Source organism: Dermacentor albipictus, chromosome 9, assembly GCF_038994185.2.
Source record: "Dermacentor albipictus isolate Rhodes 1998 colony chromosome 9, USDA_Dalb.pri_finalv2, whole genome shotgun sequence".
Lineage (NCBI taxonomy): Eukaryota > Metazoa > Arthropoda > Arachnida > Ixodida > Ixodidae > Dermacentor > Dermacentor albipictus.
The window spans coordinates 123,858,133-123,869,401 of NC_091829.1; the positions used below are offsets into that span (position 1 = coordinate 123,858,133).

An 11,269-nucleotide genomic window follows, 5' to 3' on the forward strand; every position below is an offset into this window, starting at 1 on the left:
TAAGGGCCCTATAATTCTTACGGGGATTTAGCGATGCACGGAGGCGAAAAGGGATAAACACAACAATGCGCGTCATGATTCGAGTTTACGCGGCGACGTCGCACGGTTCACGAGAACAGTCAACCACATTCACACACGCGCACACACTACGCTCAATGTTGGTGTGCCGCGAGATCAGATCGCGCTGGCAGCCCGAACACGATCGAGGAGACATGCTGACACGATCCATACTGCCTCTTCATCATGTCACGACAGTTGCACTGGCTCGTAGCATTGAACCACAAGACACAGCAGTCGTCGTGTAATCGCTACACGACAGACACTCAGCGACAAGAAGACTGTTGGCACCCTAGTTTCCACAAACACAGAGGATGTTGTTTAGTTGCCGTGAGGGTCGCGCGCTTTGAGAATCGCATGTTTGAGCGACGTTATGTCGAAAGTTTTCCGGTCCAAGCGACTGTCAGCCTTCATTTTTACACGACTTCTTCCTTCAATGCAACCGCTATGTGTACGCAGCACACTTACTTGCAAAAGATTTCACAGAGCATACGGGATTAAGCGTAAGTAATCACTAAGGCTCGCGCGGCGATTGAGCGCAAACGAACGAAATGTAAACACGCGGAATCGAGGCGATCAAGCCCTCATTACGCTCTCTTGAGCTATTTTCTTGGAGCACTTACTTGAAATGAAATTACTAAATTTAGCAGTTTGGGTCCTTCTTTCGTTTTTCGCCACAGTCAGGCACCAGAAGGTTTTATTTCCGCGCGTATGCAGATATTTTTTCTCCTCACGAATGCGGCGGCGCCGCGGTTTAGCGCGGGCGCCGTCTGCTACAGGAACTTCCTAGGTGGCGCGCGCGGCAGATGGCGCTTAAAACCCCTCATCTCCCAAAGTAGCGCCATTCGCTTCCCTCCCCCTCCGCTCGGCGCGGCCTCGACGGTGGCGCCGCTGGCGGTGGGCCTGCCGTAGCAGACGACGGCTAACACGCTACGGGAGGAAATCCGCAGAAAAGTTCGTTCGAGCCCTGCGGAGCAGTTTTTTCAATCGAGATCTTTCTTCGTCAGTCGGTTACTGGCCTTTAGAATTTCGTGTTGGGATTGCGGAAGAAATAGAAAAAATGACCGTTATTCAAGGCGCATTTAAGGCATAAAGCGCGCGACGTTGAGAGTTCGTGTTGCTGAAACACGACGCAAGCACGCGGTGTACTCAAACACGCGCGTAATTACCAAAGTTTCAGGTGTTGACAGCGTGAAAGTATGTGTACGTGGTTTCGTAGGTTCATTCATGTACCTGCAGGACACTTTTGTTCGGTCGGCGCGTGAGAGATTCCGGCTGTGTGCGGTCAGCAATGCCTGGCAACAGGGCCGTTTTTTTCATTGCGGGGTGCTTTGGTAATCGTGACGATATATATTTTTTTCAAGTACTGCTCCAGGAGGGCACATGTAATGGCTAACGGAGGCCTCTGAAGAGCATGTAAAATTACACTAATGGAGGCGTCGCAGGGAGTGTTCGCATACAAAATTGGCTGTCCGCGATGTTATACCCCATTGGCATGCACAGGCTTCGGCGAGCCCCATCCAGCCCTGGTTTCAGCTTGGGTGTTCCCGTTGCCGCTTTGGTGGCCTGGAGGCGCCGTCAATAATACGAAATAATGACAAGTTGTTACAACTAGTAACTAAAATTTATTGAAGAAATACAATCGCGCCGAGGCGCCAACTTCTAAAGCAGCGCTAGCACGCGAGTATTATGAAACGCCAACGAGGAATTTACCGGCCCACGTACGACTCTACGATCAAAGTGCTCGTTAAACATCCCCAGGCGAGCTAGATAAGGTTATCCGGAGCCATCCACTACGACCTCCATCGTAGCTTTAGTCGCTTCGGAATGTTAAAAACGTTAATCACCACAAACCAAATCAATACACGCGGGCGTGCATTCGACGCTAAAAGACTGCATTGTAAGTCATAGTGAGCCTTCCAAAAGCGTCGAGAATGTGCTAACTTCTGGTAGGGCTCAAAACACACCCTGAATAAAGTCGCTTTTATGTCACAGACCAGCTGCAAATGCGTGCATTTCACCGCAAGACGATACTACATGAAACGAAGAGAGCACATTCGAAAAAAAAAAGTCAAACAGCGCGCTAAAAACCACGCAGAGCATGAACACACACTTTTTCGAAGCGGAAGGCGTGAACTAGGTTCAAAATAAGAGGTTGTGAGTAGCCGTGGCCCTTCACCAAGGCGTGCGTTCTTTGCCACTTCCTCAAGTCAGCCCGCCCGATCCTGCGAATCCACACTTCTTTTCGCGTTGCGCCCGCCGGACGGCAAAGCAAAAAGCTTTTTGCCCTCGCTGTGTCTGTTGCGGCAACCGAAGGCGTAGCAGCATCGCATCGCAATTAAGTTCTCGGCCCTGCACATTCTCTTACGCTGACGCACTCCGTCAGTCCGCCTGCCGTACTTTCGTCGCGCAGGCCCAACAATGGAGGTCGGCGCGCGCTGGAAAGAAAAAAAATATACAAAAGCGCAGCCCCTGCTCCGCGCTGGAAAGAAAAAATATACAAAAGCGCGGCGCCTGCTTCCACGTGACACACATTGGCCAATGGGGGAGCGGAGGAGGCTGGGGCGACAGGCGTGGAGGAGGACATGTCAGGGTGAGCGGGGTGGCGGAAAGATCTAAGAATGGCGCTACTTTTGAAAAATTGAGGGGCTTTAATGGCGCTACCTTGGAAATTATAGAGGGACCTTATGTTGACCCACTGCTGCTGGACACGGACGAGCTGTGCTTTGATGTCGAGCTTGAAAGGTAGAGGTCTCCGACATCAAGGATTATTTAGTTCACGCGACTAGCTACATTACACATGAGCAATTGAAAGCAAAAAAGTCGCTCGAAGCGCACAACTACCTGACAAGCAGTTTCGTTCAGGAGCCGCAGCTGAAGAAGGTGGACGACGTGATCATCGTACGTAGAAAGGTAAGAGTTCGTTGTACGTTTAGAATCTCGACAAGTGGTCTCAAAGTCTCTGTGCTAATGCTGACTAACTCCATACGCGCACGGAGCGGCGTCACGATGGGAGGCTGATGGTGAGGCAGGCGTGGCGATACAGCAGTACATAGTGTGCAGCATTTAAAGTGGTTAAACGAGAGGAGAGTGATACGACTGGATGGTTCAAGGACGCGTCAGGGCTGCGTACGAGCCAGCGTCGGCGGCTGAAAGCCGAGATTTGAAACCTAGCTCGCCGTCGCTTCACAGAAGCGATCGCGCGCTCGTTGCATGGCTGCCGAGAAAAGTATGCACACACGGATTCACGCGCGCGCGGAGGAACGGAAGTTCAAGGGTTCGCGCAAACGCTGGCTACAGCAGACACGGCGTACACGGATCCTCACAGTACCGCGCGGCAGTGTGTGTTTTAAGGTCCTGATGGAATCGATTGATTAGTTGTTGGAATCGTTTTGTTCGCCAATGTAAACCGCAACTCGTGAACTTTAGATTAGATCTCGCTATGTGGTGAGGGCGCTTTTCGCGGCGATGAGCAGTATGGACAGCGCGCAGCATAGCTTGTTTGAACGAGCGTTCATTGTAGAACCGGAAGTAAGCAACACTTCACTAAGCATATCGATGTCAAAGACCATGAATGTGCAAAGTTGTATGGCGTAGCCCACTACCTTGAGCGAGTGATGTGTCGAGGGATATATATTTAAATCATTGTAATTGTGAATGTTTATCAGATACTGTACCCATATGGTTTAAGCAGGCTAACCCCGTTCGAAGAAGTTTCACAATTCTAAACAATTATATTCATTGCATTTACAGGTAAACCATTCTCAGGCACTTTCCATACAACCACTGGAGCCATGGATTATTATTAAAGAAGACGGAATGATGAAAGCAGCACACTGTACGTGCATGGCGGGCCTTGGTGAGTCCTGTTCTCACATAGGTACAGTCCAGTTCTCACATAGGTACAGTTCTTTTTTATTTGGAGGCAGCAGCTTCATTTCGAGAGAGCCAGGCCTGCACAGACAAGACGAACAAATGGTTGCCACCTTATATGACTAATGTGGCCTGCGCACCAATTGCTGAGATTGATTTTTCTTCATCCAATGCGAAAAGACGGCGTCTCAGTGAAAAAAAGCACCCTTCTGCGAAGAAAAGTAAAGCTCGGATCGAGAGGCCATCAAAAGAAGAATGGGCTGCCTTCCTGACCAGCGTAAAAAATACTGGAGTGCAGTCTGCAGCGCTCTCACTCACAAAGGGCTTTTGCTACGACTTCATTCCGTTCTCTCAAAAATATTCTACAGCTGTTCATGGGGAGCTGACCCGTGACAAACTAGCAACATGGGACAACATTCAAGAGGAGTGCCAGATGTTTGCACAAGCATTCACTGTAGAACCAAAGGTAAGCAACACATTGCTTTCGACATTATGTGAACAAAAAAGCTTCGTGTGCTTAACAAGCTGTAGCATAGTGGTACTCGTACGATATAGTAATAATATGCAATTTTGGTGCGCCTGAAGTGTGAAAGCCGCATTTTCAAAAAGAGTACAGTTTACTGGTCGGTTAAGGTTCCCATAAGGCACGCAAGCAGCATGGAATTTATGCATTCCTTCAGGCAGTATTTTGCTAAAGTATTTACTTTGTAAATCTTGGCAGAAGGGCTTGTGCCTGTAAGGCAAGGGGTATAATGGCAAAGTACTTGTATTTTGCATGTCAGTGGTCAACGCGAGTGATGCCAGTTCATAAACTTGTCACATTGCAACACCTTCACTGTTTGAGTGGCCTTTGTTTTGAATATGGAGGTATGTCGTGCTGTAGAGGCAGCAACAAGGGAGCAGTCAGCATCTGCTGTTTGGTTTACATTCCGAGCAGGAAGGGTGACTTCATCGACCGTGTATGCAGCCTGCCGAACACCCCTCTACAAGCCGTCCATAAGCCTAATCAAGAGGATGTGCTATCCTGAAGAGCAGAAGTTCTTTTCAGCAGCAACCAATTGGGGGAAACAAAAAGAAGTAGTAGCCAGGAAGGCTTACATCTCGGCAAGGACTGGGAAGCACAAGAAATTTCTGTGTCATAGCTCTGGCCTACACATTTCTGCAGAAGCACCCTACCTAGCCGCCAGTCCAGATGGCTTGGTTTCATGTCAATGCTGTCACGATGGTGTGCTAGAAATTAAGTGTCCCTATTCAGCAGTCTGTGTGGGCGATGTGCTGAAGCAAAAAGGTGGCTGCTTGGAGCTATGTGATGACGGTGCACGACTGAAGAGAAGCCATGCATACTTCTACCAAGTACAACTGCAAGTCTACGTGTGTCAGCGGCAGTACTGCGATTTCGTTCTGTGGACACCATCAGACATTCTGATAGAACGCATCGCTATTGTGTCGTCTTTCTGCAAAGAAATGACACAGAAGTCCAAAGCGTTCTTTGAACAGGTTTTGCTCCCGCAGCTTTTATTTAAACACTGGACTACCTTGCCACAGCAGGAAACAATGCTTACATGTGAAGAAAGTTCAGCAGACAGTGAATGCTACTGTTACTGCAGTGGTGCTGAATACGGTGAAATGGTTAAGTGCAGTGGCCGACAGTGTTCTGGCAAATGATTCCATTTTGCATGTGCAAATCTGAAGCGTACACCAAAGGCCAAGGCATGGTTCTGCCTAGCTTGTAAGCCTTGCAAGAAAAAGCAGCAGCCTTGATCATGCGCGCTATAACATCATTTCTATTCCAATTTTGCCATCAGCCCTCCACGATTGGTCAAGACTTTTTTTGACCACCCCTACTTCACCTGTCTGTCATGTGATGTCACGAAAACCGCGACATCTCCCCATCTGATATGACGTGTACACACTGATTATGCACGATTTGACCGATCAAAAGAAAAACAGTTATTTCTCACTCAACGCCTTTTCACCATTAGCCCTCGACTATTGGTCAAATGTTTTCGGGCTGCACCCACTTCAGCTGCCTGTCACACGATGTCACAAAACTGCAAGAACTCACTGTGTCAAAGTGACGTGTACATGTTAAAGATGCATTAATATGCCGAACAAAACTGAATTTTCTTGTGAATAGCCACAGGCTGCCCCATTCCGAAATGATTAAAAGATGGCTGCTGCCGATCGCTCAGGCCCTGGCTATTCGCACCTGCCGGAGAGCATGGGTTTATTTGCGTGTACTAAAAGTTTTTCCGTGGCCGTGTAACGTTTTCGAGCACTTTCAGCACTATTACGACCTCGTTCTGCCAACTCTTTACTGAGGATCCGTTCTGTGACTGAGCCAGTTTTCGGTGAAGAACGTTTATTGCCGGTGGGACGCTGGTATATACAGGAACAGGAGCGTGACGTCACAGGTCATGATGTCGCGTCGCTGGCAGCTCTGCCACACCTTCCCTTCTTTAAATATAAACAAGTAGTTCGGCTCTCAGGCAATGGGTACAGACAGGGCTTGCGACATTGCCGTGTGCTTTGTCGTAGCTCTGGGAAAAGACTTCGACGTCTGAGACATCAGACTGTAGAGGATCGTGTGGTTGTGGGGCCACGTCGCGTAGATGCTCTCGAGTCCACCTGATGTCCCGGCTGTCCACCGTTTTCAGGATCGCTGAACGTGGTGCTTCCGCTAGCCTTAGGAAGACAGCAGGTGCCCAGGTCCTGTGGAGAGTGTCGTACGCTGTTACCTGTTGCCCCTGCGATAGGGGCGGCAGCTGTCTGGAGCCGCGGTTGTAGTAGATTTTCTGGCGGTGACGGATTTCCTGCAGACTGCGGTGAACAGCTTGCAGGGCACCGTCTCTGGCACCAGGTGCGTTGTGGGTACTGGGAGCAGGGTTCTCGTCAGTCGTCCCATGAGTCTCTGCGCAGGGGACTTCAGCACGGCATCCCTGGGGGCATTGCGCCACTCAGGTAAAGCCACATGGAAGTGGGGTGTCCTATACGAGCACTTCTTAGCCTCTTGGACATCCCTTTCAGCCATTCCGTTCGAGCGCGGGTAATAAGGGCTCAAAATTATGTGTGCGATACCTAATGTGCTCAGAAACTCTTTGAATTCCGCGCTGTGGAACGGTGGGCCGTTATCACTGCACAGCTTTAAGGGAAGCCCATAATCAGCACACCATGATTTCAGTAGTTTTGCAGTGACGTTTTGGAATTCACATATCTCAAAAAAGAAGGAATAGAAGTCCATGATTATGGCAAACTCTTGGCTGCCGTAAGAGAACAAGTCCATTCCTACAGTTTCCCAGGGTAAACTAGGCACTTCGTGACCCAAAAGCGGCATCTTTGGGTTCCGTGATTGATGCGTTTGGCAGATCTTGCAAGCTCTACAGTACTGTTCAATATCCGCGGATATGCTGGGCCAGAACATAACGCTTCTCGCTCATTCTTTGATTTTGTCTGCTCCCAAATGTGCGGCATAGAGGAGGCTCAATATTTCTGCTCTCTTCGAGTGTGGTACGATTACCTTATTGCTGCGGAACAGTAGGCCATCCTGGATGTGTAAGTCCTCCCGGTATGACCAGTAGGGGCGCATGGCTTCCGGGATATCACGTTTATTGTCCAGCCAGCTTGTTTCCGCATATTCTCGTAGCTTGAACAGGGTTGGATCGCTATCGGTTGCTGCAAGGAGGTCTTCGATGCGCGTTTTAGAAGAAGAAACAAAATCGAGCACATTTACTTGAAACTGTTCGGTCTCTTCAGCCATGCACACTTTGCTCGGAAATCATGACAAAGCATCCGCAAGAAATAGCTCCTTGCCCGGTTTGTAGACAACATTGATGGGATAGCGCTGCAAGGTGAGCCTCGGGCATTGCAAACAAAGGGGGCACTAGTGCAGCTGCTTCTTGAAAATCGACACCAAAGGGCGATGATCGGTTTCAACCTTTACTTCTGGCTGACCGTAAATGTAATCGTGGAATTTCGTGCAACCATGCACAATTGCGAGCGTTTTTTTTTCAATTTTCGCATAGCGCTGATCTGTGTCTGTGGGAGACCGAGACGAAATAGCGACAGGGCGGCCCTCTTGAGGAAGCACCGCACCTACACCAAATTGGCTCGCGTCGACAGAGGGTAACAACCCTGCGGGTGACCACCCGATGCTTGCGTCGGCGGTTACGTAAATTTGACGTCAGTAGATTGGAATAGTTTTACGTTATAGGGCACCCAGGGTACATTAATCAGTCGGCAAGGGAGCACACAGGATGACTTGGAAGCACGTCACACACACACTTATGGCAAAATACTTGTCTACTTTTCTGCAATTTGAGCATTCGTAGAGTGAAAAGAACCGTTCCAAACCAAGACTATTTGTTCAATTACAGTAATGACAACATGTCGAATTCACTGAAACGGCACAACAGACTTGCAGAGATTTGTCAAGGCTGCGCATACTGTCACAATTTTGTCCAGTTGTGCTACTGTGTCTCCACTTCTTACCATCACAAGATCGATAGGAATAATCGAGGACAAAATTGCATACTTCCGGCGCAACAGCCCAATGACTCTCTCTACATGTATGCGAACATTGGCTATCTTTCGCGTTTTCTCCACCTCCCAGGCTGTGAGCTGTCGCTTCCCTTTTGTGAATGCTGGCACTTCAAGATGTGCACAATGAATCCCTACAGCATCGGCAATAGGGAAACCTCGATCCACAAGCACAGTGTCTCCTGGTTGAAGGTTGTTCACAATACCACAACGCTCGGTCAGGAGCTTGTCACTTGTACGCCCGCCCCATCCTTTAGAGATGTAGGTGATGGAACCCTGAGGTGCAATTCCAATAAGATATTTTACAGTATTATGGTGCTTGTATCGTGACCAAGTCTGACAGCGGGGAAGAACTGAAGATGGCCGTTCTAGAAACACTTCGAAGCAGTCAATTATCACAGCCACTCTAGTTGCAAATGCTCTACGAAAGCACATGGGCATGGTTAGTTGCAGCTCCTCCCGATCTGGCCACTCCACAAGTGTGCTCAGGCGTATGTGCATGACATCAAGCCAGCGTTCCAAGATCCTTGTCACTGCGGCTTGGCTGACCTAGAATAAAAAAATGCATCAGTGCCCACAGTTGGAGGTATCATGTTACATTGCAAAAGTCTTTACATCTTTTAAAATGCTGTTTTATGCAATGCATAACAATGAGTATTTTTCTGCAAAACATTGTCGCCTGGTGTCTACTAGCGCCATCACGTCGTGGCCGTCAATTGGTACAGTAACATCGGCGCTAACAATCTAGTCTGTCGTCAAATCATCCGGCTGTATCGGCTTCTCGTTCGATGGAAATGGGGGATTTTCGGCACTTTGATGTGTGGCAACCTTCCCCCCTGAGGTCGCGGCCTTCAGTTTCCCCAGCGTGGGCTGGGAGACTGCAGTGTTGACATCGGAGGTGGCGGTCGACACTGCAGTCTCCCAGCCCACGCCATATAAATACACTATAAATACACTTACAAAAAACCTGTAGGCCAGGTCTTGTAGAGGTACTCCAAGTCTTAGCCTTATCAGTGTCACAAGGAACTCCTGAAACTTGGTCAGGGCATTTCTGCCTCCATGTGGCACGCTGCCTTTCACAATGTTGAAAATTGCTATCAACATCGCATAACTTGGGAGGCCTAGCTGTGTAGAGTTTCACACGTCCCTCGCCTTCCTGTAGCGAAGACTGCGTCATTTTGAGGCAGCTGACTTGTTTCTTCAGCCTTGATAGCTCGAGCCGCAAGTCCCTGTTATCAGATTCCAAAGAATCAATGTACTCTTTCGTGACCTCTGTCTGAGTCTCTGCATCTTGAGCACCTAAGGTGCAAATGGACAAAAAAAATGCATCAGGCTATTGCATTTTCAAGCAGAAGGTTGTACCAAATCACTTTTGTTAGCAATTCTATGAACGCCACTTGGAACGGTGCTTACATGTAACATCGGTGGTTTGTGTATGCAACTCCTTCACTTGCACGACTTCCACGGTGGGCATGTCAGGTGCTGCAAATGCTGTGGCTGAAGCATCGGAGGTCGCCATTCAGCAGCCTCTTCTGCCTCAGCTGCACAAGCTGTTGGCACTTCTGCTGGTGCAGTGGCTGCATCTGCAAGCATAAAAACAGAATGCCACTCATGCATTAAGTTTTACTAGTGTTGAGTACACGTGGTACTACTGTGATATTGTGACGACACTTCTTGCATACAATACAGTACCGATGACTGACCAGCTCGTGCAATGATTATATGCCAGAAACTGTTCAATATTTTTGTTCCTTGTAATCATCACTATCAACAGCCTGTCATCTCCACTGCGGGACGAAGGCCTTTCCCACAGCTCTCTAACTGATCCTATCCTGCACCAACCAGACCCACTCTTTACCTGCGAATGAACGAAGTTCATCCTTCCATCTTTAGTCTTCCCTGGCTGCATTTGCTATCCCTTGCACTCCATCCTATTCTAGTTCTACTGTTGATCTCTCTTTCACAGACTGTCACCAGTAACGACATGGCCAAGATATATGCATTCCTTTAAAATGTCTAAGGATTCATTTCCTGTGCAAAAATCCTGTTCTTTTTCCAGATTATCAGTAGCTTAGTTTCCTGCATGTAAACTTTTAGACCTACCACTTGGCTACGGTAGTTCATGTCAAGTGTTTTTTGCAGATCTGTCACCGAGTTTGACAGTCATTAGCAAATCACAAGTTGTTGAGGTACTCCCCATTAATTATTATGCCTTGTTCTTCGCAGTACAGGGATTTGAATACTTCTTGTAAACATGCAGTGAAAAGCACTGGTGACATTGTATTATCTGACATCTTCCTTCATTGCTGTTTTGTGAAGATTATGGTGGTCGTGGGAGTCTTGCAAACATTTTCTAGGATACCGACATTGTCATGGTGCGGCATTATTTGATTTGGCGAAGCACCGATCAAGGGGTGCCGAAAGGGTCGTAGTAATGACTTGGATATGGCTGAATGTTGAGTAATATTTTCCAAAGCCAGCCAGACTTGGCAGCAGCAGTCACGGCGATCGCACGCTTTGTTAAGCGCTTTGCTGTACATTCTCAGGTGCCGGCCAAGCTATATCTGCGAGCGGTTTGACTTTGGCTATCGCTGGACACGACTAAAGCCCCTCAATCTCCCAAAGTAGCGCCATTCACTTCTCTCCTCCTCCGCTCGGCGCGGCCTCGACGGTGGCGCCGTCGGCAGTGGGCCTGCCGTAGCAGACGACGTCTAACACGCTACGGGAGGAAATCCGCGGAAAAGTTCGTTCGAGTCCTGCGGAGCAGTTTTTTCAATCTAGATCTTGCTTTGTCAGTCGGTAA

General features: G+C 48.6%; 1 pseudogene; it reads right to left on the reverse strand.

Annotated features, from left to right (window-relative positions):
* Positions 1 to 8,281: 8,281 nt before the first annotated feature.
* LOC139050195 (uncharacterized) lies at positions 8,282 to 9,940 on the reverse strand (annotated as a pseudogene).
* Between the last annotated feature and the right edge of the window lie 1,329 nt (positions 9,941 to 11,269).